General features: G+C 36.3%; 1 long non-coding RNA gene across 3 annotated transcripts in view; it reads left to right on the forward strand.

The window, feature by feature from the left end:
- The first annotated feature begins 8,495 nt into the window (after positions 1 to 8,495).
- LOC135207483 (uncharacterized) overlaps positions 8,496 to 27,809 on the forward strand; it is a 38,225-nt gene continuing 18,911 nt past the window's right edge. Inside the window, exons 1-2 of one of the 3 annotated variants that reach the window (XR_010312978.1) lie at positions 8,496 to 8,630; positions 23,170 to 23,332. This is a non-coding gene — a long non-coding RNA (uncharacterized LOC135207483). The remainder of the gene's footprint in view (positions 8,631 to 23,169; positions 23,333 to 27,809) is intronic. The other 2 variants (XR_010312975.1, XR_010312976.1) reach the window with 2 other exon arrangements.

A 27,809-nucleotide genomic window follows, 5' to 3' on the forward strand; every position in this document is an offset into this window, starting at 1 on the left:
GGTGAAAAAGCGCGCCAGGTTTCTTTGCACTCAGAGAATGAGGTGCGAAAGAGAATGCTGGAGAAGGCGGAGGAGAAAAAAAACGAGAAAGCTTTCGGGACGAGAGAATAAATAAGAATAAAAAAATAAAAGAATTTGTTATACGACAAAGACTTAAAGTTTTAAAAGGTTTCCACGGAAGTATTTCAGTCTTAATTATGCGTTAAACGAATCTGAATCAATTCCAAACGGATGTGAAAGGTCACTTTGCCTTTGGGGCAAAGAAGGTCAGTGGCACAGTATCAGACAAGGTCATATGGTGATTTCATTTCCTTCTTACGACTCATTTTCCTTTAAATAAATGTTTAGACATTATGAATAATTAACAACCATTGTAGGACATTTTACTTAGATACATATTGTAAAAGTAACTTTGGTTAGAAATGTTTGAATGAATAACGAATAACTTACAATGGCAATTTCTCAGTACCTTAGTAAGATTTTAGCAATGACAAATATAATATTAATAAAAAAAATTATATATAAAGAGCATTGTTCTACAATATTTAATAGAAAAAATTATATATAAAGAGCATTATTTTGTTCTACATTTAGTTAAAAATATGATAAACACTTAAAAAAATCCTTAGACTCGAAATCATTTTCGTAATGTTTTTCTTTCCCGAAACGTCAAGGTTAAGACCCTCGTTGTTTTCTCAGTAATCTTTGAATAAATATCTTGAGGAAGATATTTCTCAAGTGGAGGAAATAACCCAACTGTCAATAACCGCTTCTATTTCCACAGTGCCACTCTCAACTTACCCCCTCCCCCCACACCGATCTAGATCTATTCATGGCGCCGACTCTTTACTTACCCGTCAGATGTCTATTAACTCTCTCTCTCTCTCTCTCTCTCTCTCTCTCCCCACGTCAGTCCTTTATCAGTTTCCTGATTCGCTCTACAAAATATCAAGTTATAAGGAATATCACCTTTTTTTCCTGTCGTTCTCATTCGCGAATAATGTATTTAAATATTCCTGTTGGTCCTGGTACTGAAGCTACTAATGCCGCCTGTCAGTTGGCTGCTGTCGTAATCAAAGTCGTTATTAAAGTATCTCTTAGTTATTTAATCACCGTAATTATCATCGTTTTTATGTTGTATTGATATTTTTAATACCATTGCAATATAAATCAGTCTTTATTTTGTGTTTGATATCAGTTTTATCTCGGTTGATCAGTCATTACTATGATTACAATGCAATAAAACATATAATTTATCATAAACGTAATTGTATCCATAGCTGCTGGAGTCTTCATACATGGTTCGCATTTAATGTTTATTGAAAACACAAACTATGCATTGAAACATTCTAGACTTTCAAGTATTTTATTTGAGAGAGAGAATTACATTGGGCGAGAGTGAATAAAAGAGTAAATGTAAAACAAAAAATAAGGTGTAAATTGTAGTATGCAAATAAGGAAATCAACGCTGCTCGGTTTATTAAAAGATAAAAGTGCAAATAAAACTATGATTAACATTAATCTTTCTATTTTCCCAAGAATTTTACAAAATTCAAAATTTAAGTGAACCTGGAAATCGAACTGAAAACTTGAAACCTTAAGAAGAAAAATAAATGTAAATAGATCATACTCGTGTTGCGTTGGTATCTTTAATACTGTTGTGATATAAGTCAGTCTTCATTTTGTTTATCCCCTCTTTGTTATCAGTTTTCTCTGCCCCCCCCCCCCTCCCCGCCAAACAAAACCCTAATTTCGAAAAATAAACGAAAGATCGTCTGAGAATTGTTGGAATCCTAACGTAAACAGAATGTCATTGCTTTTTAGAAGAACGGTTATTTACCTTCGGAGATAAGAAGATCTTACAAATATGTCTGTGTCTATAAAGATAAAAAAAAGTATTGGAACGCCGAAGAATCATCGGCACTCTAACGTAAACAAAAAGACCCTTGTGTTCTTATAAGACTGATTGTTTACCTTCAAAGATAAGGAAATCTATACAGGCGATGGCAAATTGCATCGTAAAAACAAAATCTTGCACGCGTCACTTTTCCCTCTTCGCTTACACAAACAAGCTAGATTACTCCTCTCGGCTTGAGATCGACTTTAGGATGAGACCGCTTCATACCCTTCTACTCGACGGGGCTGATCTCACTCGAGATCGACTCGTCATAGTCCCAAGAGGGTCGAGTGGTACGAGGGTTTTGGGCCCAATTTTGTCGGTAATAATTATAATAATAATGATAAGTTATCTTCACCTTTGATGGGATGATACCGTTAAGTATATATATATATATTATATATATATATATATATATATATATATATATATATATATGTGTGTGTGTGTGTGTGTGTGTGTGTGTGTGTGTGTGTGTGTGTGTGTGTGTGTGTGGAAGTATGCGAAATCTACTGGTCACATCACCACTGGACATATGATAATAAAACGACTAGTATATAATTCAATTTTGATGTGTTGATTTCTTAATGTTTTCGTATACAGATATATCAACTAAAATTCTTTACGAAAAATAATGAAATGTAGAAATATATATATATATATATATATTAATATATATATATATTATATTATATTATATATATATTATATTTTATATATTTTATATATATATATATATATATATATATATATATGAGGACAAAGAATGCAATATATATATATTGCATTCTTTGTTCTCTAGATTCCTGCTTCATTGAACACCATAAACAGACAATGCGAAATTGAAGTTGGAGAAGAGGTGGAGTTCACACAATTATTAAGAATAAATCATCATGTTAACCCGAGTGTAGTGTCTTTTGAACCTACATTTATGTCCTTTGACGCACAGTCTTTGGAAATCACTATATCAACATTAAATATCGTGTTACTTGTTGTAGTGCATGAAGGTAAGCCAACTACGCCATCACTACGTGAGACAGGCTTGTGAACCGAAAAACTAGAGAAGCTTAGACCGATGTTACGACGTTAGTTAGTAATCTGAAGGAGACGTACTGTATGTTTCTTATCCTGGACAAGTTGATATTTTGGCGCGCAATTTTTGGTAGCCTTCACTTGACGGGCTCGGATATACCAACAGATTTTTTTTTTTCCTTAGCAGGGTGGGGGTTGGGTTTAGAATTTGTTTTAAGTTAAACATATTAGAACTGTAAAGGACTGTAGCATTCCCAGTAACATATTTGATTATCTATTTTTTTTAGTAGACTCGTGTCGTACCTATTGTGGATTTTACTGCACTATAATTCGCGATATCAGTTGCACTTTAGGCCGATATTCCAGATCTAGGCCGATTAAATATCGGAGGGTCACGGTATATTTAAAGAGGTGCTGCGTTGTAAACCTGGACAAATTGTAGACCTGTATTTTGAAGTTACTGCATAAACTACCAAGAAGAAGAGTCATACTTGGAGAACTTGCAGTATTTTCCGATAAGACGATGTACGTACATTTATCGGGAATTTATGAAATGTTTGAATTAGGAGAATGCACAGCAATGTTGCCGGAACAAAAATAATTTAATGAGTACTTAAAATGACTTGATAATTAGTTAACAATTTACTTAAAAGGAAGAAGGAAATACTATTTAGTGCCAACATAATTTGCGACAATAACCTGTTTTTATTTATTTTTATTTTTTGAGGATAGTGCGTATTCAGAGACTGTTGCTCTCTAGCAATCGTATCTGGGAAAAACTAGTTTGACCGCTGTCGCCGTTTGTCAGTGCTATTGTTGTTGATGGTTCTGGTAGCAGCCGAGAGAATGATCGGACCATCATATTATCCGCCTTATCCGGAGGAATGCGCAGTATTTCGTACCCGTTAGGATAATCGGATCTGGACGTACCTGGTTCGTCCTTATGAAATTGTTATTGGTTTTTTTTTTTTCGTGTTATGCAGGTTTGGAAGTGGTTTTGAATTCGTGTTTTTTCATATATATTATATATATATATATATATATATATATATATATATATATATATATTATATTCTGAGTGTACCTGGGTTTTTACCATGATAAGTACGTCACTCTTGTTAACGAAGTGACAGCGTATTCAGAGTAACAAACCCACCATACAGCACACCCACACACACACACACATTGTATAATATATATATATATATATATATATATATATATATATCTTCTCACAACCGGTTAGATCCTACTGTCCACACATAAACTAGATAATAGGAATTCATGTTAACCTACCCTCGTCCTTCATGAAAAAGAAAAAAAAAAAAATACAAAAAATAGACAAACCAAGATCACTTGTAACTCCATGACGCGCTTACAATCACTGTGCGCATGCGCCAGCACGGCTGAGCCATACCAACAGCCAGCATCACGCGCGGTGCATCCAACTCCTTCTAAAAGTAATATTGACATCAGCACCAGCTACTTCAGATCCTCCTCGATTAAGAGGTCACTTTAGAATCGAATACTGCATCTCTCTCTCTTTCTCTCTCTCTAAGGGCACGACAACAAAAGGCTGCTGCTGCGCCCAAGGATGGGGAAGGACCACTCGAGGTGTACGAGTAAAAGGGAATATCCCGGAACTGCCTGCTCTTGGAACAACTATACTCTGTTTTTTTTCATCTGTCCATCTGCCAGTGGTGTTTTTGTATGGTAACACTGCGTCCCGGGCTTTAGATAGTTACGCTATGTGTAAGTTTTAGGTAAATAAAGCATATCTGGGCGTACATTTGCAACTGAAAAGTGTTTTAATAATTTACTGTATGCAAATTACACCGTTAATATTCGAAATAGGATATTATTATAATCGTTTGAATGTAAGCTGAATGTAACTATCTAAAGTCCGGGACGCAGTGTTGCCATACAAAAACACCACAGGCGGATGGACAGATGAAAAAAAACAGAGTATAGTGTTTGACTTTGTGTGGTGTGTGTATGATGCTCTGCGGGTCAGAACTCGCGGTTGAGAAGAAGAAAGTGGACAGACGTGATCCGTTTATAGCTGCAAAAGGGATGTCTATCTATTTGATATTTATATGTATGTGTGTGTATATAAAAAAAACTTTCCCTGCGTTTAGGCTTTTATATTTCTTGAATAAAATCAAAGTACACGGAAGAAATCCGTTTCAACACTTGAGAGCGCCTTTGATCAGCAAGATGTCGCCATTTGTGTTTGGCGTCTAACTTCTCCATGGAAGAACTAATTCCAGTATAAGCTTGATTTCTGCCTTTACAGCAATATAAAAGAATGACATGAGAACCAATGAATTAGAGTACATATTAGTTATTACAAAAGGAGATAACAAAGTAGAGGCTAAATTTCATATCTTCCCCACTTACTCATCAATTCATTTCTTTCAACATCATTGGACGAATAGTTGCGTATTCGCCCATCAGTCTGGTAGCCCGAGTTCGCTCCCTGCTGCCACAAATGCGGAACCAGAGTAATTTATTTCTGGTGATTAGAAATTCATTTCTCGATATAAAGGTGGTTCGGATACCACACTAAGCTGTAGGTTCCGTTGCTAAGTAACCAATTGGTTCCTAGCCGCGTAAATGAAAATCTAATCCTTGGGGCCAGTCCCAAAAGAGCTGTTAAATAATCAGCTCACTGGTTCTGCTAAAACTAAGATAGACTTATTTGTCTTTCAGCCATAGTCAATCATTAAGAAACTCTGTCCGATATGTTATTCATGCGTAAAAAATATTCGAATAAGCTTACTTTTAGTAACTTCGAAGGAACAAAAGTATGAAGCCTTTTCAAATAAGAGATCAAACTACGACAGAAAAAAAAAATTATTTAAAGAATGTAAGATTATAAATAAAAGCAGTTCCTGAAAATCAAGTGCCTAACAGATTCTACTGAACAAAATCTTACAGATATCAGCCAGATGGCTAAGGCATATTTAATTCAAACATGCCTCTGTTCCATCAACTTCGCCAGACTTTCCAGTCCAGGTCATTCGAAATTATCCTCCTGGAATAAAAATATTCTTATCGTGGCTTTTCAAAAGTGATTCTTAAAACGCTGAGCGTCCCAATAAAGCCTGAACAAATTTTCCCTTCACTGAATCATGTAAATGTCTCTACCTTTCATTTTTTTTTTCGTACTATGAATAATCTTGTGGATTTAGGAATTGAAACATTTGTCATTGAGATACTACTATTTTCTCATTTTTCAGTTGACGTTTTCTAAGAGCATAAAACCGTTAGCAGAGTGTTTTGTGTATAGTCAGGTATTGATCATCTGTATCATAATGCTAAAATGTTAGGTTATATTTTCCCTTATTTCTTAGAAATTTAGCGACATTTCTGCCTTGTTCCAGCATGCGTATTTTGAATAATAATAATGATAATAATACGAAGAGAGGAACATCATGTTGGAAAACATACGATGGAAATGGAAGTGCGGGGTAGAAGGGAGAAGGGAAGACCAAGAAAGAGATGGCGTGATTTTGTAGGGGAAGATATGGTATTAAAAGGTATTAATGAGAACGATGCACAGGAAAGGTATCGATGGAGACGAATCATTCACAACGGCGACCCCATATAAAAATGGGCTATAGCTGGGAATAATAATAATAATAATAAATCTATTTTTTCTATCATTCAAATTAATTGACAAGGAAATAAAAAGCATCTGAGGCGAAGTTATGAAATCAAATAGGCATCAGCTATTAGCAATACTTCTCACATAATGCGGATAAGTAATGCCAAACAAATATGCCGAACACTATAGCTTACTGACATTCCTCCCCCCCCCCACCCTTATTTTTAACTCTTTAAGGGTCTACCCAACTCGGCCTACCCCCTAATATATACTTGACTTTTCCACTCCTACATTTAACTTTCTTCCACACTCTTACGCTTATACGCATGCCATGTATACTCTTATACGCATGCCATGTATATGGATACAAACACAGACTAATTTACATACATCAATCAAGATACACACACACAGACTTAACATGGAGATCAAAGAGATTCGCTCACAAAGAGCAGAGGTGGTCCAGATATATACACCGATCATATGCATTTCAAAGACATTAGTGTTTAGTGAATTTGAAACGACAACGGCACGGTTGTTCTGGGTGCAGCTAGTACCAAAAAACACTCGTTAAAAAATAAAATTCTGTGTCGACAATTCATTAACATAAAGTTAAGTGAAAATTAAATCGGAAAAATGAGTTGTGCAAATACGCACACACACGTACATAGTATGCATACTTAAGTGTGTGTGTCCGTCCGCGTGTACGTGCGTGGCAGAACCGTATATACTATACGGCTCTGGTGCGTGGGTGTGTAAGCATATATCATTGTAACTGAATTTATTGATATTAAAAAAAAAAAGAAGAAAAAAAACATACCAATAAATTCTGCCCAGCGTTTCCAAAATCTTGTTACGCATTTTAATTTGAAAGGAATGCATTAATTATCCCTCCCCCCCCACTTTCTCCCCTCCCCTACCCAGCCATACCCGCTACCCTACCCTACCCAACCCCATCTCACTGAACATTCGCGGTTGCCAAGTTGTGTTTAGGCCTTTTCCGCGTGTGGGCGTCCTCATCACCGTAATTAGTATAATTAGTAATTGTAATGATTTATAGGTATGTATTTTATCAGTGATATTATTAGTATTAAATGGACAGAGAAATAACTGCGGTGTATTTATGCAGCATAGAGCAGAATAGTCCAAATCTTAGGCCTAGTAATGACGGATATAGAGCTTGCATGTTTAGTTTGGTTTGGTCAAGATGCAATGAGAGCTCGTCATTTACCGCAATTGAGACCGGTAATTAATTAAATTGCACGTGAACCTCCAGAATTACTTTTTTTAATACGTTCAGTAAAAAAAAAAAAAAAAAACACGCTACCATGCATAAATAATTGAATAAATATAGAGCTATCGGCCTAAAATCGCCGTAATGACGCTTAACGAGGCAGAGATAGATTACGTAACCGTTTGTAGGTTATAATAAACAGCTCGTTAAGGAAGATTACATCGACCTGGTAAATAATGCATCTATGTGTGTGTTTGTGAGTCCGCCCTCGCTTTTTTTTTCTCAACCGATATGACTGCCGAAATTACACAATGTCTCTCTCTCTCTCTCTTTCTTCAAATGGTGCTCTAGCCCTCTTGTATTAACACAAATGAATTCTCTCTCTCTCTCTCTCAAATGGTGCTCTAGCCCTTTTGTATTAACACAAATGAATTCTCTAGCTCTCTCTCTGTCTCTCCCCCCTAGTAGCATCAAGGCACCAAATTCTCTCTCTGAAATGTTGCACTCGCTTTCAAGCATTAACACAACTAAATTCAGTTAGCTCTCTCTCTCTCTCTCTCTCTCTCTCTCTCTCAGCAAAGCTACAATTGTATACCAGAACTAACGCATCTAAACTAAACTATGAAATACTTCCAATCCAGCATGTTGCTGTTCGGACAGACGTACGCACGCAATGTTTGCCTTTAATTTACATTTCAGCGATGAAGTGTTCCACTTTTGATATAAGTGCTACAACTCGGCGCTTGTTTTCACGCTCAGAATTCACAAGTTTCGTATACCCAGTTACTCAAGTACCGGAATATATAGCAAGCACTCTTGTTTTAGTTTACATTATACTTTGCATTACTCTGATGAAGGTAATGTGCTTAGCAGGAAATTGCATTTTCTATCTTTTAATTTTAATGACGAGACAGCGCGCAGCGTAGTGCCTATGTAGCCTAGGCCTAAGAATTCATTAAATTCAAGGTAAGATAAGGAAGAAAGTCAGTCAGAATAGGGGAAAGGAGACAAGGAGATTTATTTTTAATGACGAGACAGCACGCAGCGTAGTGCCTATGTAGCCTAGGCCTAAGGAAAGCATTAAATTCAAGTTAGTAAGAATAGGGGAAAGGAGACAAGGAGAGATTTCAATATTTTGGAGGACATTGCTAACCTATTTCTCTTGATTATGTAAAATGGATGTTCGAAAGAATTGACGTTTCTGGGACTTTTTCACTGATTTTCTTGTTAAATACCATAGTAGGTAGTTGGCCTTTGCTGTATTGCAACACGTTCATGATCGCCCGTGCATCGTCTTCCGTCTCAGCCAAGATAGATAGTTCGAATACCTCTAACCGTCTCTTTACATCATCAAATTTTTGTTTTCATTTACTCTAGGAGTAAGCCTAAAGACTGCTTTGTTGTTGTTGCCGTTGTTTGGGGGTTAGGAAAGGTCTGTGGAAGAACCTAAAAAGGGCTGAAAAATGTGTTTTTTGTTGAGTTAAAGATAGCTACAGGAATTTTAGGGTGGAATATTTATGATTTATTTATTAGAATGAAAATGTTAAAAATAAACAAGGTGCGTGTTAAACAGTATAGAAAAATTATTTCTAATAAGATATAGCGTATTTATTTTAATTTTCGCTGTTGAAACAAGGCTCTATTTGATGGTAAACTTTAGCACGTTTTAATTTACGTTAAAAGTTAGGAATATAATGTTTACAACTTATGCATGAGGTTCAAAACTTGCATACGTCCAGAAAAAGCTGAATGTCGGATCACGCCTTGTGTCTTCACGCCCAACATTACTGGGTCCCAGCTAACACCCGATAGCAAAGTTAGGAGCCTCTGACAAACTTGAAAGTAGTGGACTGTGGAAGTCTAGGCTGACGCCGAGCCAAGGTGCCCTAGGCCTAGTCATAGGAATTCTGCTCATCCAGAGGTAATATCCTGCTGACCTTCCTTACTATAGTAGATTCACATCAACCGTGCATTTGATGCCTAGGCCAGTCCCTTACGACGCTCCTGATTGGCTGTTGATAAGCCAATCGCAGGGATGGAAACTCAGTCTCTCTCGAGAGTTCGCATAGGTAGGATGTGTTCCACCTCTCTTGAGGGATACTTCTTTCAAAAGTATCCCTCAGGAGAGATGAAACATACATCCTGCCTATGTGAACTCTCGAGAGAGACTGGGAGCTTCCTGCCCTGTGATTGGATTATCAACAGCCAATCAGGAGCGCCGTAAGGGACTGGCCTAGATACCAAATGCACGGTTGATGTGAATCTACTATAGCAGTTGGTTTTTTATATGATTTTTTTTACGTTGCATGGAACCAGTGGTTATTCAGCAACGGAACCAACGGCTTTACGTGACTTTCGAACCACGTCGAGATTGAACTTCTATCACCAGAAATACACATCTCTAACACCTCAGTAGAATGCCCGAGAATCGAACTCGCGGCCACCGAAGTGGCAGGCCAAGACCTTACCGATCACGACACTGAGGCGCTTTATTAGCAGTTGGGTTACTCATTCTGTTTTTGTTTTGAGTGAAGAACCTTTCCAAGTAAGTAAATACCAATTAGGGTTGTTCCGAGTGAAAAAATGCACGATAATAATGATAATGATAATGACAGTAAATTCAGATTCACCTAAAATTTAATGGATGATGAAAACTTAATGCAGTCATTATTTCAGTAAAAATAGTATTTCATAATTTGTGACACAAAGGCTCTTTTCCAAGTCAAAATTTTATTCCACAAGAGGCCAATTCTTTTCAGAACAAGGCATGATCCGACTCCAGCCTACTCGAGGTGCATGCTAAAATATACGGTCAAATAGACCGTTGTTTCACCAACGAAAGGTAAGATAAATACGCTATATTTTATTAGAAATAATTGTTCTGTACTGTTCAACATGCAAATTATTTATTTTTACATTTTCATTCTAATAAATAAATCATAAATGTGCTACCCAAAAATTCCCGTATCTTTAACTCAACGCGAAACAGCTTTTTCAGACGTTTTTCGGTTTCCTACCCCTTCCAACAAGAATAAGAACAACACCAACAAGTAGTCTGTAGGCTTACTTCCCGAGTAAGCGAAAACGTATTTTTTTCTTTCTTTCTTTAATCTTCAGCCAACAGACCATATTTATTGAAGCTCAAGATGGTCCCCAAAGGAAAACCAACCTTCAGAGAGGAACAAGTCATAGGAAAAGGCGACAGGTAAATAAATCTGGGTGAATGAATAATGAAAACATATTTCAGTCAGGATTTAAGAAGATGCACCGTTTGAATGACGAAGCAAATCCGCTTCTCTGTTACGCAGTTATTATTAGCACAGTGTCCTCGTGTGCTTTATATTCAAGCAGGAGACCTCTGCCGACCATAAGAGGCGATCGCAGTCCGATGTATTCGTAATTGATAAAGAAAGAAGAAGACGAAGAATGGTAGTCTTACCAAAAGAAGATTATGGCTCTTACGAAACATTACCCAACAGCAGCAACGAGACAGACAAGCAGACAGGAAGAAAGACAGTCTGACAGACAGATAGATAGACAGACAAACGGACTAAAAAGACAAACGGATTGCGCAGTACAAGCCCGAAACACTTCCAAGGGCGCGCCGCTTGTGTATGCTTACCTGCATTCAGGTCGGTGCATCCTCGACCACCAGAGTTCAAAGTCCTCTGAAGTGAAGTTCTCAACTTGAGAGACTCTTAGTCCTTTCATGTAACAGAGTGGTTCCCTCCTCTCTCTCTCCTCTCTCTCTCTCTCTCTCTCTCTCTCTCTCTTCTTTATTTAGTCCCTGACTCGCTGTTGCCTTGGCTTTTGTTTGCATAGTTTCTTGCTTCAGCAAGCAAAGCAGTGCATTAGAAATTAGCCTTTTTGCAAGTGACTATCGTACAATATATATATATATAATAGTATATATATATTATATATGATATTATATATATCTATATATATATATATAGATATTTTATAAATTAATATTATATATATATATATATATATTATATATATATATATATGTGTGTGTGTGTGTGTGTGTGTGTGTGTGTGTGTGTGTGTGTGCATGAATATAAACTTTTTTTAAGGTGCAAACGAAGACGAAGGGTTTTACTTATGGACAGAACTTTCATTAGCTTTATTTCCATCTTTTCATACCTGTGTGACGGTGAAATAAGATCCACGAAAAGTCTTGTTTGTACTCTTGCTTCCTTTCACCTTTCTTGATCAAAAAATATGTCGGCTGATATAATTACGCCACGTTCTGTGTAACTAATTTTTTGTACGTATGTGTGTGGGTGTAACTGAAAGTACCTACTGTCTACAGTAGTTTGAGCAATGAATGTTATCGTGGGTAGTGGAAGATTGGAGCAATTGATTTATATTATAAGTATTTGGGAGTAAACGTAAATGATGAAGGCAGAATGATAGAAGAATAAGCCATTCATAGACTCTGTAATCTGGAAAGGCAGCGGAGTGAGTGCAAAAGGTTTGGATGAGACTAGAAATGACTGTGAAAATATTGTTAAGCTTTTTTTTTGAGGTGAAATGAAAAAGTAAATAGGTTGAAACTGTTAAGATGAAGTGTTTAAAGTAGTATATGATACATACGAACATAAGACAGAGTGAGAAAGAAGGTGAAAGGAAGAAACCTTTAAAAGTTTATCCTAGGTGAAAGGACAAATCAGGGTATGTAGAGATGATTCAGCCATGTGGAAAGAATGGACGGCGATAATTTTGTGAAAAGAGTATAATTTGTATATTTTAAAGAAAAACTGGAGGAAGACATACTTATTCAATGGCTTGGCTAGGTAATGTGGAAAAGGTATTGGCAGAGATAGGTAATAGGTATTATTATCCAGGGAGAGCGTGAATGCTTGCAAGACAGAGGTGAGTGGCGCATTATGTATGTGAGCCTTCTGTGTAGTTGTAAGAACCGCTTAATATTGTGGAGTATTTATTGTATATGGGTTCATCGACAACCCAACAATATATATAAATATATTTATATATATCTATATATATATATATTATATTTATAATAAAGACAAAATCCACAAAGGAAAGTGAAACAATGGAACATCGCTGCAAGGCCTTTCGACTTCCCATCCTTTAACTAAAAAGTCGAAAGGACTTGCAGCGATGCTCCATTGTTTCACTTTCCTTCTTAGATTTTGTCTTTATTCATATATTCATCATATTCAGTATTATCGTGATTCAGTTATATATATATATATATATATATATATATATATATATATATATATATATATATATATATTGTGACGTTTATAGATCGTTTATCCACCCCTCAATTAATAAAATTAATTTAATTTGGAAAACGGCAGCCATTTCTTAGAATATCAGCTGATTTTAGTAAACGCGGGAAACCCAAAACCCGCCAGCTAGAGATAGGGAGTTCCCCAGTTGGGGGAAAGTGTCTTTTGTCAGTTTTAGGGACGTATCTCAAAAGAAAAGGATGTAGGCAGATTGGTAATTCTTAGACCTATATCTTAAGCTCTCTTTCCTGTGACCCCTCTACTGGCTGTATGCTTGTTTTCCAGGATTTGCCTCGCTCGTGGGGGTTAAGCTGAATCCCAACCCCCAAGCAAACCACCTGAATTCTGTCTCAGTCGGCTGCGAGACGTGATCTCGGACAGATGTCCAACTACCTGCCTTCCTGTTAGGCCTATCTAGGGCGTGAGTGGTGCGCCAAGATACCCAGGCCCAAGACAAAGAGGCCATGCTTTTCTACAAAGAGCCACTGAACACGACATCCAGGTACGTCTTGTGAAACAGCATATTGCCAGTCCCTTATCACCTATTATCTATGTGATCCTCGTTTTCCCAATTCAATTTCCAGCCCCAAAAGAAATTCATCCTTTTGTTCCCTCTCACTGCCTCATGGCCGCATGCTTCCCCTTGTGTGATCGTCCCAGACCAAGGAAGTCATTGCATACCTCAGTGAAACATTAAAAGTTCTTTCTCCCCAGTGTTAGAGAATTAATTAATCAAAACAAGAAGTAATTTTTTCCTGTTATCTTGTTTAATCTGGGATTCTTTTCCAGATTCCATGAGTCACGTGCCGTCTCTCTGCCCGCAAGTGTGCATTACAAAAGTTTATGAAAACCAGCTTGAAGTACTCCAGTTGGAGCCATCATTTACCTTTTCTCCAGGCCAGCACGGGCCTTTTTGTAAATAAATAGCTGTAAAGTAACAAGCTGAGTTTTCTGGCGACCTTTCCCTCTAAGAAATTATCAATAATAATCAGTTTTACGGCAAGTTCAATTAATTTCAACTGGTCTTCCTTCAATTATTTCCGTTTACGTATATAGCCTCTCTCAAGGCCAGCTAAATACGTAAAAATATATATATATGGCAGTTACCTTTGTGTTGTATTTCCTCCGGAGTCACTTACCTGTTAAATGAAACAATGTTGAAGAGAATATTATATAAACATAATATTTACAGCTCGCATCTTAGACTATATTTATAAGAATAACAATAGTTTACAACAGATATTCCACATTATAATCTCTTTTAGAACCTTCTCATCTCTCATGACTAAACAACAAACATTCAAAAACCATTTCATCATCATTATTCTGCGATTGTTCAAGTAACTGTGAAGCATGGTGAATTGAAATTCGTTAATAGAGTTGCTTAGAGCACTTTATTAGGCGCCCTTCTAGCTGACCTGGGCATTCAATTACTGCTTGCGTCTTTGTAAACTGCAAATGATTAATAGTATACTGACATCCTAATATCTGCCTATGGCCTCTTACGGAAGCTAACAGTATGTTATTATTATGTTAATTACTACCGTTCTTCTAAGCAACTGCTTCGTTATACTGTAGTTGTTTATTATTATAACATCTTATACCGTGTATCTTAACTTTGTGTACTGTATTGTTCCTACATTTTTGTCTCTATTTAATTTTTATTATTATTATATTATATTGTGCCTTTTCCGGCGTATCTCAGGACAGTGTTGCCAACGAAAGGTCTCAGGTGGTCTCCGAAAAGGGAATTTTGAGTTGCTCTATATTGTGTCTCCTTATCTCTTCTATACATATATATATATTTATATGTATAGAAGAGATAAAGAGGCACAATATAGAGCCACTCAAGCTTCCCTTTTCTGAGAACTACTTGAGACCCTTCGTTGGCAACACTGTCCTGAGATATGCCGGAAAAGGTACTATAATAATAATTATGAGAGAGAGAGAGAGAGAGAGAGGGATAGGATTATTTCTGAGTACACACACACACACATGCGTATTTATACTACTTATCTATATATATATATATATATATATATATATATATATATATATATTATATATAGATAGATAGATATAGATATAGATATAGTATATATATATATATATATATATATATATATATATATATATATATATATATATATATATATATGTAGTATATATACGTATGTGTGTACTCAGAAATAATCCTCTCTCTCTCTCTCTCTCTCTCCTAATGCAGCTCGTTATCATAAATTGTCCGCGGTAATGTTGTTACGCTTTTCTCGGTAGCACTAACTTTTTCCGAGTCGTGGCAGCATTTACATCGTAAATTGCAAATAAGCTTTAGTCATTAAGAAGAGAAATTTACTTGGGAGTAGTTTATTGAGCAAAACAAAAATCTAAGTATTATAAACTATATCCATTTTATAAGAATAAATTAGATTCGATGGTTTTTTCTCTGGGTTAACAAGATTTTTTAGCTTTTGATTGACAATAATTAGTACTGGTCTTTCGAGTTTGAAATTGATAGGTTGCTCTGTTTCCATACCTGACCTTGTTATCAGGATACGTTTACACTTTTGCCTTAAGGTTTAGAATGCCTTTGATGTCATAAGACATGACGTACTTTGCGTAGGTTGTGCAACTTTTGCTTAGCATTTAAAAACGAAACGAATTTTGATTTTTGCTGTATCCTGTCAACCTTGATGGCTGGGAGATATGAGAAAGTTAGCAGAAATGTGAGGTTTTGAACATAATGAATCGTGAGAGGTATTTCTTTATCTGAAAACCTTCATTCCAAGAAGGGGACTAAATATTAATGCTGAATCGATGGCAAGACGGTTTTGACATCTTACAACACTTGCCTTCCGTACATTGAAGCGCCGCCCCCCCCCCCCCCCTCCCCCCACCACGAGCACGTTAGGCAAGATTGCAGCAACGTATATACAACAGGATGATTTCTTGCAAACAAGAGCGACCTTAATTTTTCAACAAGTATAGGAAAAATGGTTGCCTTACTCTGTGCAAAGTTCATAGGTGAGATACTACAAGATGACAGACAAAGTGCAGGCGTAACCGTTCGTCAAAAATTAACTCGTGATATCATATTTTGTTTTATTTTTTTCCACAAAAAAAATGCAGCACCATTGCTTCACAATGCTACAAAAATCACAAAAATATCTTTAAAAATGACTTGATATACCGCTGTTTGAAAATTGCTAATTTTCAAATGTGATTTCTGGCGTTTTTTTTTTTTTTTTTTTTTTTAGAAAAATTGCGGTAGACCCATCGTACTGTGAAGGCCTCAAATATAAAGTGACCTAACTGAGGAATTTGAGAAGCAGTGTGTTTATCTTACAGCATTTGTACCTGAAGTAGCTTTTGTATAGTGGTGTAATCGTGGAATTGTTTGCTTTTGGTTGATTCCAGTTTATCGCAAGTTTAAGATAAACCTTTGGCGTTAATTTAGTTACAGTGAAATTAACGTTTTCCTTAACGAAAAAGCCCTTCCTTATCAAATTTGGCGGCTGCTTGCTGGACAGAACAGCCAACATTAAAATCTTCGAGAGACGGGTATAAAGCCAAAACAAATCTTTTTTGCCCAGCTTTATATCTTTAAAAGAGTAGTGCTTAACTTAAACCTCATAAAGTATTTGACAAACTTTACCTTATACTTGACTCTGATAAAAAACAGAATAATATAAGTGTCTTTTATTGTGGTATGACTGTCCTCATCAACCTGGGCGCCGTTTTTTCAGTATTGCCATAATGGAGGGCGATTGATCTTGAGTAAATTACTTAATCCTGTCTACTATTACGCATGAATTTTGCTAGTCTCTTTACTAATGAAAATTATTTTTTAATTTATTTAAGTATATATGAATATCGGATTTTATATTGTGCTTAGTAATAAGGAGACAATAGTTCGTCAATGTTAATGGAGCATTAACTTGATGTTTCTGATAATCACCAACAGATGGCCTCAGATATCTCTCTCAGTAATTCACGGAGACTTCACGTGACTATCATCAATTCGGTGACTGGATGCTTGCCCACAGCAATTTGGGACCGCGGTGGAAATAGAAGAAAGTGATTGCTTGGAAGTTATCTGGCTGTTACGGACTCTGAAATCTCAGAGACAATGTTACGGCGTCGAAATATCCTGGAAAGGGTCGACACAATGTTACGGCCTCTGAGAGAGGTCCGCTTGGTTCGATATGAAATAAAAAAAAAAATAATATATCAACACAAACAGTTGAAACTGGGGATACGAATAAAGAAAGAAACACTAACACAACAACGGTTTATTTACAAGCTTACTAACAAAGGTAAATGCAGAATGGTATCTCCTATTTACATAAAAAGACAGAAACTTACTGCATGAACTGGGGGAAACAGTGAGTCAATTCGAATACGATTATGTGGCAATTTTAAGGCACTATTTCGTTCACTATTAGTCTGTGAAAACTTTACCTACAACTGAAATTCTCCCGCAGAGACGAAGGGTTGGACAACGCCATCTGCACCGCTTCTCTGATGTTCGAGAGCATTACATTCCATCAAACTTCTAATGATGGCTGCTCCTCTTATTATATCTACATCTATAAAGATATTTCCAATCTCAAAAAAAACTAACCATGTACCTAAATAATCTTTTCAGATCACCTACGGTCCGAACAAGGGAAAGGCCCGTGCCAACAAGTGTTGGCTTAACACAACAACAAATGCTAATCAGTTTGGCACTTCGAAGAGGTGGCTTCATAAAAGTAGAGCGGCAATTGCTGACATCCTCTTGACTCCGTATTGCATAAAATAGTCTATTCGTAAGACAGGAATTCCCCCCTTTTCTTCTCCGAAGTCTGCTCAACGTAGAGACAACTCGGCCGTCCACACCTGAAGACGACTAGACCAATATCCAACCAACTCTCGAACAACTCTTCTTTTGATTGATGCTTCGTCGGTTCTTTCGTCTCTCGTCTCTCTCTGACGATCACTGCTGCTGATCTCTCGCTGATAATCGGATCGGTGGCTCTTACTAACTGGTGATCTCTCTCTTTTACAATCTCTTCCTTCTACGATCATTCTCTATATCTCCTCCTCCCGCTGCTACTTCTTCCGTCGTATTTATACGGCATCCTGGGGGCGGAGCCTATGGCGAGCGTCACAGACTCCCGAGGTTTCTAGACATTCTTAGATAAATCTAGACGAGGTATTGCATCAGAAAATCGCGGCGTTTCTCACGTAACATTGGCGCGTTTTTGCGCTCCACAACACGCCCGACGATTCCAGAACAACCGTGAAGACAGGCGCCTCCAACACGGGCGTGAAAGCCTCCTACTGCCGAACTTCTCGAAAATGCGTTCTCCTTTCCTTTAACTTCCTTTGCTATGTAGCAATTACCATCACACTGGCTTCGTGAGCACAAATAGCGCGTTAGTTTTAATTAAAGCCTCTCTCGTTTTTCATAAGGGTTTGTTGATAATTAAAGGCAGCGTGGTTTATTTCACTAATAATTCTGTCTGTGGCACTAAGTTAACGGCAACTACAATGCACTTTAATATTGCCTAGGTTTTTTTTAAGGTGATCGATATGAAATTATAATGATTACTCCTAATGTTCTTTAATTATCTTTCGTTAAGTTTTATAGTAACTTACATTCTTCTAGAAAGAGCTGTTCTAAATAATTTTAGGCATTGTAGTAGTGATGTTGTCACTTGTGAGTTTAGATTATTGTACCTGAAGAAGCGTTTGTATAGCATGATCATTTAAATCGAAGCGTGTTTGCTTTTCAATGGCTTCAGTCCATCACTATAGTTGACGGGAAACATTTGGGGTTTATTTAGTTACAGCGAATCTTAACGTTTTCTTTAACGAAAAAAAAAAAACCCTCGTATTCAAATTAGGCGGCTGTTTGCTTATTAGTGGAGCCAGCAATAAAATCTTCGAGAGACGGAAAATAAGTAAAAAATAGTTTTATTGTCCCGTTTAATATTTTTTTAAAAAGTCCTGATGAATCTAGATTTGATTATCTTTTAGATAAACTTAACTTTATAATCCGCTTCGTTAAAGACAATATAATATAAAAGTTCCTTATTGTGGCAGCACCGTTCCTCCGCAGCCATGGACTCCATTTTTGTTATGTATTGCCAAACTGGAGATCGTGTACTTATTCTCTAGTATGTGAGCTAATTTTGGTCAGAAAGTGTTGTGAATTTAGCTCGTTTGTTTATAAATTTCATTTGTTTTTTACATTTATTACAGTTTTTACTCATGCTGGATTTTGCATGCTGTCTGAGGAAAACGACATAATAGTATCTCAATATCGAAGAAGCATTCCTTTGATGTTTCCGTGAGCGACCAATAGATGGCCTTAGAATGCATTTTCTGTAATTCCTGGAGACGTGACAGTCATCAGTTCGTTTACAGAATGCTCGAATAAAATATGGTAACACTTCAGAAACAGTAGAACTTAATCAAATTTCAGGTAATTGGCGTCCGAATGGAAATAATCAGTAAACGTTAGTTTAACGGCAACTCTGATGCACTGAAATGCTGCCTGTTTTTTTCTATGGTGGTTAATATAAATACTATGATAATTACTGATGATAATCGTTAATTATCTTCAGTTTATTTGTGTAATTTACATCCTTCTGTGAATTTCTGCTTGGCTGGATGCCGACACCGTAATGCAATGTTGCTTATGACTGTGAATTTTCTTATTTATTTTTCCATTGTACTGACAAGAAATGAAATATTGGTAGTACGTTTACATGGTGATAATTTGGAAGAACCCTGTCTTCATTCGGAGGGCGCTAGGGCACAGTAATTCTTTGAGCATATGGGGGAAAGTTATTTGGCTATTTATCAGAGCCAGTGGAACTTTTAAGTAAGGCCAAATTGAATTCATATGAGTATGCATGAGTTTTTTTTTTTATATTACTTCAGGAGATATATTCCATATTTTATTTAGAACGAATGCATTTTCCATATTTCTGTATATGAACTGATAGCCAATATATTTTTTAAAGTATGGGTTCCCTTCTAATAGAGGCTTGTCTTCGTTTTTTTTTTTTTTTCTACCATCAGAATGAAAATTGAACATTAAATCCACCTTTGGCTTCATCTTATTGGCTGTCAACCTCCTTTCGGACGATCGAGAATTGTAATTTCGTTTTGAACTTAATTGTTTTGCTATTTCCAAATTCATAATTTGTGTGGAAAATGATAAAGCTTCAAAGTATGTAATTTTTGTAGTCATATTTTACCATTCTTGTTCATTCAGACAACAAAAAATTTGGGGTTTGTTTTTCAAGAATAACATGTATGGAATTTCGACCAAGTACAGTATAATTGTTTGCAGATTGTGTAACGTTCATCACAGTGAGATGTTAAAGAAAACACTTGATATTAGTTTGGTTATAGTAAACTTAAGGATATGTCTGTAAAGAACAAATTTTTTCTTTAAATCTTGGGGGGTTTTTGCAATCAGAATAGTCAATGTTACAGTCCCCAGTGGAAGACAATTTTAGTAAAACTGAAAATCGTCACGCTCTTCAGTGAGTTTTTAAACGTCTGAAAATTTTAGATAGTATCCTTGATTAAATTTTAATTACAATTACGTGGTTTATATGAATAACAAAATGTCATGTAATAAAACGTTGGTGTCATTTCTGTTCCTTCTTCACCAACAAACGCCTCCATCTTTACGTATTGCCAGAATGCAAATCGTGTCTTCCATGGTAAGTTACCATATTTTGATGACAGTGTCACACAGACTATCATTAATAATATATTGTTAATAATCATATTTTATCTTTGTAGTAATTGTGGAAAAAAGTTTTTTTTATTTTTATCGATATTTTTTAACAATGATACAATAGAGCCTTGCATGTCATGGAGACCCAACCATGATGTCATGGAGGCAGCAGTGTTGCTAACCGTAGGGAGGTAACTTAAATGTAGGGAATGTTGGCTGACAATCAAGGGAGTTGCCTGTCACACAATTGTTGGCACTTACCCATTCTTTCGTAAGTGGTATGATATACTTCATTAATTAATATATTTGGTAATTCGTTAAATGAAATTAAGTTCATACAGTATATAGCAATGCTGGATTGTGATATTAAACATTCTCTGCAGAAACTATCGATAATTTGATAAAAAAAATAATATATATTAAAGAAAACTAGCACATTCAGAGTGATATTCAGGAATAGTTCTTCTCAATATAACTATACTCTGTTTTTTTCCATCTGTCCATCCACCTGTGGTGTTTTTGTATGGTAACACTGCATCCCGGGCTTTAGATAGTTACATTCAGCTTACATTCAACGATTATAATAATATCCTATTTCGAATATTAACGGTGTACTTCACATACAGTAAATTACTAAAACACTTTTCAGTTGCAAATGTACACCCAGATATCCTTTTATTTACCTAAAACTTACACAGCGTAACTATCTAAAGCCCGGGACGCAGTGTTACCATACAAAAACACCACAGGTGGATGGACAGATGAAAAAAAAACAGAGTATAGAGTCAGCTTCGGTTTATCTTTCAAAAGAGTAATATTTCAGAACAGGTCGTAATATGAAGTTAAAAATGTAATGTCTGACTTGATTTTAACAAGTAAATTAATGAAGGTTACGAACATTGCACCTCATTATCAACTAGAAAAAAACCTAAGTTTTTTTTTTTTTTATTACGGCAGGGGTTTGTAAATTATTCAATTACATTAGACTAATATCTACTGCATTTAGATTCCTTACCGCGTCTCGACTCGTTATTGGCTTCAAAGCCACCATGCAAATGTGACGTGCTTATAGTGAATTATCATTCACTGTGAAATGTGGAGTGCTTTATTTCATTGTGATTTTTATTAACTGCATCAAAATAAGCAAAAGGATTCTGAATGTGAACTATTAAATATAAACTGCATACTCTATTAGAATACATTTATTCGGAGATATATAAAGAAGATTTTATTGCTGGTACTACTTGATATAATGTTGTAAATTATATATAAAAAAAACTTTTATTTAATGGTATTTCATAGTTGACTGCATCCATTATATAAGTAGGTCTCCGTTTCCCTAATTTTTCCCCTTCTTAACCTGGCGTTGACTGTACAAGAATATGCAATTTATGTATACTAATTACTCTGTAATAAGACAAAAGCACAGTATGTGTATTGTTGTTGGAAATTAAGTTTAATTTATGTAGGGTTAGGCCTAGTTCCTGAATATAGCTATTTTTAAAATTCGTGTATGGACATTTTAGTTATAAAAAATAATTTTATATTGACAACACTGCAGGCTGACTCCATAGCTTCCTGGGTCCGTCCGGTATTTTGTTTGTGTGGAGTACTAACAAATATTCTCCTTGCGGTCTTCCATTAAATATATTGCTGCTTTCCTTCAATATTTTTTTAGGTTTGAGACTGAATTAGCAGCGTTCAATAATCCCAAAGTAGTCAACACTATTGGACAGGTTACACTCTAATAATTCTTGAATTATTTTAGCGAAATACTATTGACAAACTTGACATCTGCTTCATAATTAGGACAACCAGCCTTAATAAGCTCGAGGTTAGATTACATAATATAGCAATTATTATTTTTTCGGTTTTATTTCCAGATGAAGCATATTGAAATAAATCTATGGAGGTATTATGATACCTCCATGTCATTTTTCATTATTTTTAGGTCGGTAATTAAGCTCTTTTTTTCTTCTTCTTCTTCTTCTTCGGAGTAGACCTGCCGTCTTCATTATTGCCAAAACTATTGTAGAAAAATTCCTTAAAGATCGTGTTGCTCTTATAATAATTTGTATTGCTTTGTTATTATAACATAAAATAAAACTTTTTAAAAATATTTATACTTATTGTGTTTATTTTAATATTTATGAATTAAATGACTATTGTATTTCCATTTACAGTCTAAGAATTGCTGTCGTTTATTGCCAACAATAGGTGGCAGTAGTAAATAAAAAGGCCTAAATTGAAAGTATAAAATTCCTTTTTAGATAAATAAAATTTATTCATTAAAGCATTAAAGATGTACTTGAATGCACATCTATTGTTAAATAGATTTATGCCAGAGAAGTGAATCGTATTTTCCCTTTATATTTCTTACAGCCAATACGAGAGTGTGTTGCAAGTATTCAAGGCGAAGTTCTGGAAAACCTATTCCAACACAACTTCTGAGTTCTGATTGGTTGACAGAATAAGTAAAGTTTGTGATTTTGTGATAAACGAAGTTTAGGAAAGCGTAACAATAAAAACCGTCAAGTTTATTAAGGTAATGTATCCACTATGTTAACTCCCTCTTCTCTAAAATGGTTCCCTGAGAACTGATTATTAATACAAGTTAGGCTATAGTGTCAGATTTTATTACTGAGGCTAAGTAGGCCTAATCGCAATGTCTACAGCTAAAATTCAAGATGGACGAACTCGTAAAATGATTGGTAGTTTTCTCGTCCAGAGACGCTCCTTTATTGGAAAGGTAGAGGGTGGAATTTTAGTAACGGTATAAACTTTATGGTTTTTAAGAGCAGGTTTTCAAGTCCAGGGTAATGGCTATGCCAATAAACTACTCGTTGGAGATACTTAAGGAAGATTTATACCTAATTTGGTTCTTTTCTGAGGATAGATTGTGATGTAAGCTGTTGTGTTAATTTCACATTTATGATCCCAAAACCATTCATAGCGTAAACTCACCACTCCCCAGTATTTACAAAGGCTAGCCTTTGCTCATCAGTGTGGCCTTAGTTTCTCGGGCGGGGACGATGGCGCTTTAATAACCTTAGTTTTTTTATGTTGAATTTCTTTAACATTTACAACAGAAGTAAAAGATCGAGGCGAGTGTACCGATTACAAAGGGACAGGTTCCACTGAGACGTGTAGCAGTAGCTAAACAGACCTAACCTTTCCTAGAATGCCAGTTCCTGACCTCAATTAGGAATTTCTATTATCATGTTATCTTATGTATCAATAGATTGTGTATGTTATTGTCTGTTTTTTGTATATTCCATGTATAGTAGCTAGTTATCTCATGAAAAACTCAACAGTCCGTCAGGCTTGAGAATGGTTGAACAGTCACCTACCTAGTTGAAAAATCTGTTGGCTTGCCGGAAATCCTTTACTGATGGAAATAAAAGCCATAATATGTGGAGGTTATGTGTAGTAGGGTAAAAAACCGCATGGTACAGGGGTGGACCATGTACGATCAATGTGTACAACCCCAAAAAAAGTACATTATAAGGCGTCCTGACATCGGAGATGGGCATCAGACGCGACTTGTTGGTGAGAAACAGAGCTAAAGACCTCTACTCCGGTGTCAGGACACGTTATAATGTACTTTTCTTGGGGTTGTACACATTGATCGTACATGGTCCACCCCTGTACCATGCGGGGTTTTTTACCCTATGTGTCACAGTGGGTTCCCCACAGCCACCAATAAAGACATCAGAAATTGTTAATCCACATGAGATGTCTCTTTCATTACTGTAATAATGGTTTGTTCTTCATGTGGTTGATATTTCATGAACGGTAAGCAAATACATATGCTGTAAAATACATTTAATATCCATTTTGCAGATATATTGATTGAAGTGTATTTCCATAGGTTTGGTCATTAGGGTAAATGACCGAACGGCAACGTAGCGGCCACCTCTCTCGGAATGCAGGCACTTCCTGAAAAAGCTCTTGAATTATGCCATTTTATAATTTTGGAGAAAACACTTACCTATTTCGAGAGGAACACAAAGGACTCAGTGTGCTGCCAGGATGGGCCACAACTCTTGACTGATGTTCATAGCAGCAATTTCAAGTACTTTTTCAGGAAGGTAGCTGCATTTTCGGATTGGTGGCCGCTATGTCGCTGGTCATTTACCCTAGGTCAATTTGGGAGTTTTCTGCTTTCATCTAATTAAAGCTTGTGAGAGGGAGATAGCTCCAGAGCAAATACAAAGGGCCAAGGGATCAGAGCAGATAAAGTAGTACGTCATAACTTGGTAGTTCCTGTAGTCTTCGCAAAAGTGTAGGTTATACACTGGTTTTATATATACTGTATATATATTTTTTACATGATTGTTCTTCCCATTGTACTGATCCCCACGTCTGTTGTATTAAGTGGTGTGACCCACTGGGGGGAACCATGATATTTGGGTATGGAGCAAACAGGAATTTTGTACTGGTTTTGTGGAAGTAGGGGTCGTTGGGAATAAAGTGATTTACAAATTTTGTGATTGTTATAGTATGTAAGGAGAGGACTTAACTCTCTTAAAAATTCATAGTTTGGGTAATATGTATAGTGAGATCCTTATCATAACCGGAGATTAGTTAGCCATACTGTTACCCAATTAGACCCGCCCAAACTAACTATGTATGATCATGATGCACAAATCTGGCTGTGAAGGTTTTACCAATTGCATGATCAGTCTTAATAGTACTGTACATGCTACTATCACATATGGTAATGTGTCCCAGCCAGGCATGGGAGAAGTGTCCCTGCTCTGAAGAGAGTTACCTAGGGAGCAGCAATGCTCTAATGCAAGGTTACAACACTGCAGTCAAGGTTAGCATTGTTAAGATTATTTCTTCATGTGGCAAAGCACCTAGGAAAAACTTTTCTCCTAGAAGTGGGAGAGTTTTCTCATGTCATGCCATCATAGGCCTGAAACAGTTCATCAACTCCAAAGTCAACCCATTTTAAGGTTGGGTTGTGTAGAAGTGATTATCCTCCCTTACACTTTTCATTGAAAAAAGACAAAGTGTTTGTTTAACTGTCTTTAATACATGTACATTTTCATCTCCCAGAGTATGCTATGTACCTTCCATGTATGATGAGTAACTACCTATTTTCATAATCGCATGAAACTTGTCACTTAAGAACTGTATGGAGAGGGAGTGAGATTCTGGATGTGTCCTCAGAGCTGCTTGATTTGTACACATTTGTTTTTTTATGTGGAAATGTTTGTACAGTAATTTGGGAAAATTTATGTTAGGTATATTTATATCCCCATTGACTAGAAGCCCCTTTCTTTCTCTCTGGGGGAGATAATTGCTCAGAGACAGATGGTATACACAGGGCCGTTTCTAGTTCATTAGGCACCCCAGGCAAGAACTCGTTATGGCGCCCCCCTTCCCTCCAGGTTGGAAATAATAACATAAACAATTTCGAACACAACTAGCATCTCAATTTCCACAACAAAACAACATACTTTATTAATAAATCATCTTCACGTATATGTATACACAACAAGGAAAAGTATAGACTCAAAAGTATACAAACTATTTTTGTAAATTTTAATAGAATAACACCATTATACATTTTTATTGCAAATCCTACCTAAGATAAATTGAAAAAGGTAATCTTGCCAATCTAAAACCATAGAACTCAATGCATATATGTTGAGGGCTATGCTAAAACTATTATATACATGTTTTCTTCACTGATTTTTCATATTTAAAACCTGACTCTTCTTGACTTTCTTGCAGCAAAATCATCTATAGTGTCATCACACGAAATCTGTTTGGATATTTCTCTATTAATACTAATTATTGCCAGCCCATTTAGGCGCTCCTGTGACATAGTAGACCTTAGATATGTTTTAATGAGCTTAAGTTTAGGGAAGCTTCTCTCTGCAGATGCCACAGTCACAGGTGTAGTGACAGCAATTCTTAATGCCACCCACATGTTTGGATAGATCTCTTTCAGGCCTTTCTCCTCCAGAAAAACAAGAAGGTCTAATGTTGTCATATTTTGTTTTGGCCATTGTTTTGGAAATGACTGCATCTCTACAATCAGTTCATCATAATTTAAATCAGAATGATCCCTAGATGTGAGTGTATTATACAAATCTTTTGCCCGCTTTTCTAGCTCACTAGATGTCAGGTCAGAGAAGTTTATGAGAACACTGAATTTCTTTGCAACATCACTCATCATTCCAGTTCTCTCTCTCAGAGATTCAATGGCCATATTCACAACTACATTGAAAAATAAAAACTCCATTTTTTTCAAGGCATCGGTAATAGGTTCATCAGGGGCCTCATAGGAAAACTGCCTTTTAGTAGTTCTGAGTCTTTTCTGCTTTAGAGCAGCTTCCACATTCATCTCCTCACATATCTCTTTGGCAGATGTCTGGGCATCAGCAAACCCAGTGTCTCTGTAGCTAACAAGGGAGGTTTCAGCCTTCTTGAGTGTCAACAGCTACATCCAGATGCATGCATTGTTATTGCAGAAGTTTATTCACAGTTTGAACTTTTCTAAGGATATCATACCACACCACCGTACAAATAGAGAACCGGTATGATCCCACCTCTTCTGCTAAGGCTTGTGCTTCAATTTTAATAGCTGGATCTGCAGTGCTTGCTCTCACCTCTAAAAGAGCATCTCTCACTTTTGCAGCCTGGAATCTTACAACCTCAACACTGTTGATTCGACTCTCCCACCGTGTGTCTGCCCAGGATTTCAAAGTTGTGTCCACATGTTTTTTTAGGGTCGACCACCTTTGAGTGGAGGCAGAAAAGAGATTAAATAATTTTTGCAGGTAGCCAAAGTAGCTAGTTGCATCTGAGGAGCTCTTTGCTGCATCACACACAACCAGATTAACAGTGTGTGCTCCACATGGCACAAATAAAGCCCTGGGGTTTAAATGAAGAAGTCTAGCCTGGACTCCCTTGGTTTTTCCTCTCATATTTGCCCCATTGTCATATGACTGTCCTCTGCAGTCTTCAAAGGGGATATTAAGCTCTTCAAGTTTTTTGAGTATGAG

This window comes from Macrobrachium nipponense, chromosome 11, assembly GCF_015104395.2.
Source record: "Macrobrachium nipponense isolate FS-2020 chromosome 11, ASM1510439v2, whole genome shotgun sequence".
In the NCBI taxonomy this organism is placed as follows: Eukaryota; Metazoa; Arthropoda; class Malacostraca; order Decapoda; family Palaemonidae; genus Macrobrachium; species Macrobrachium nipponense.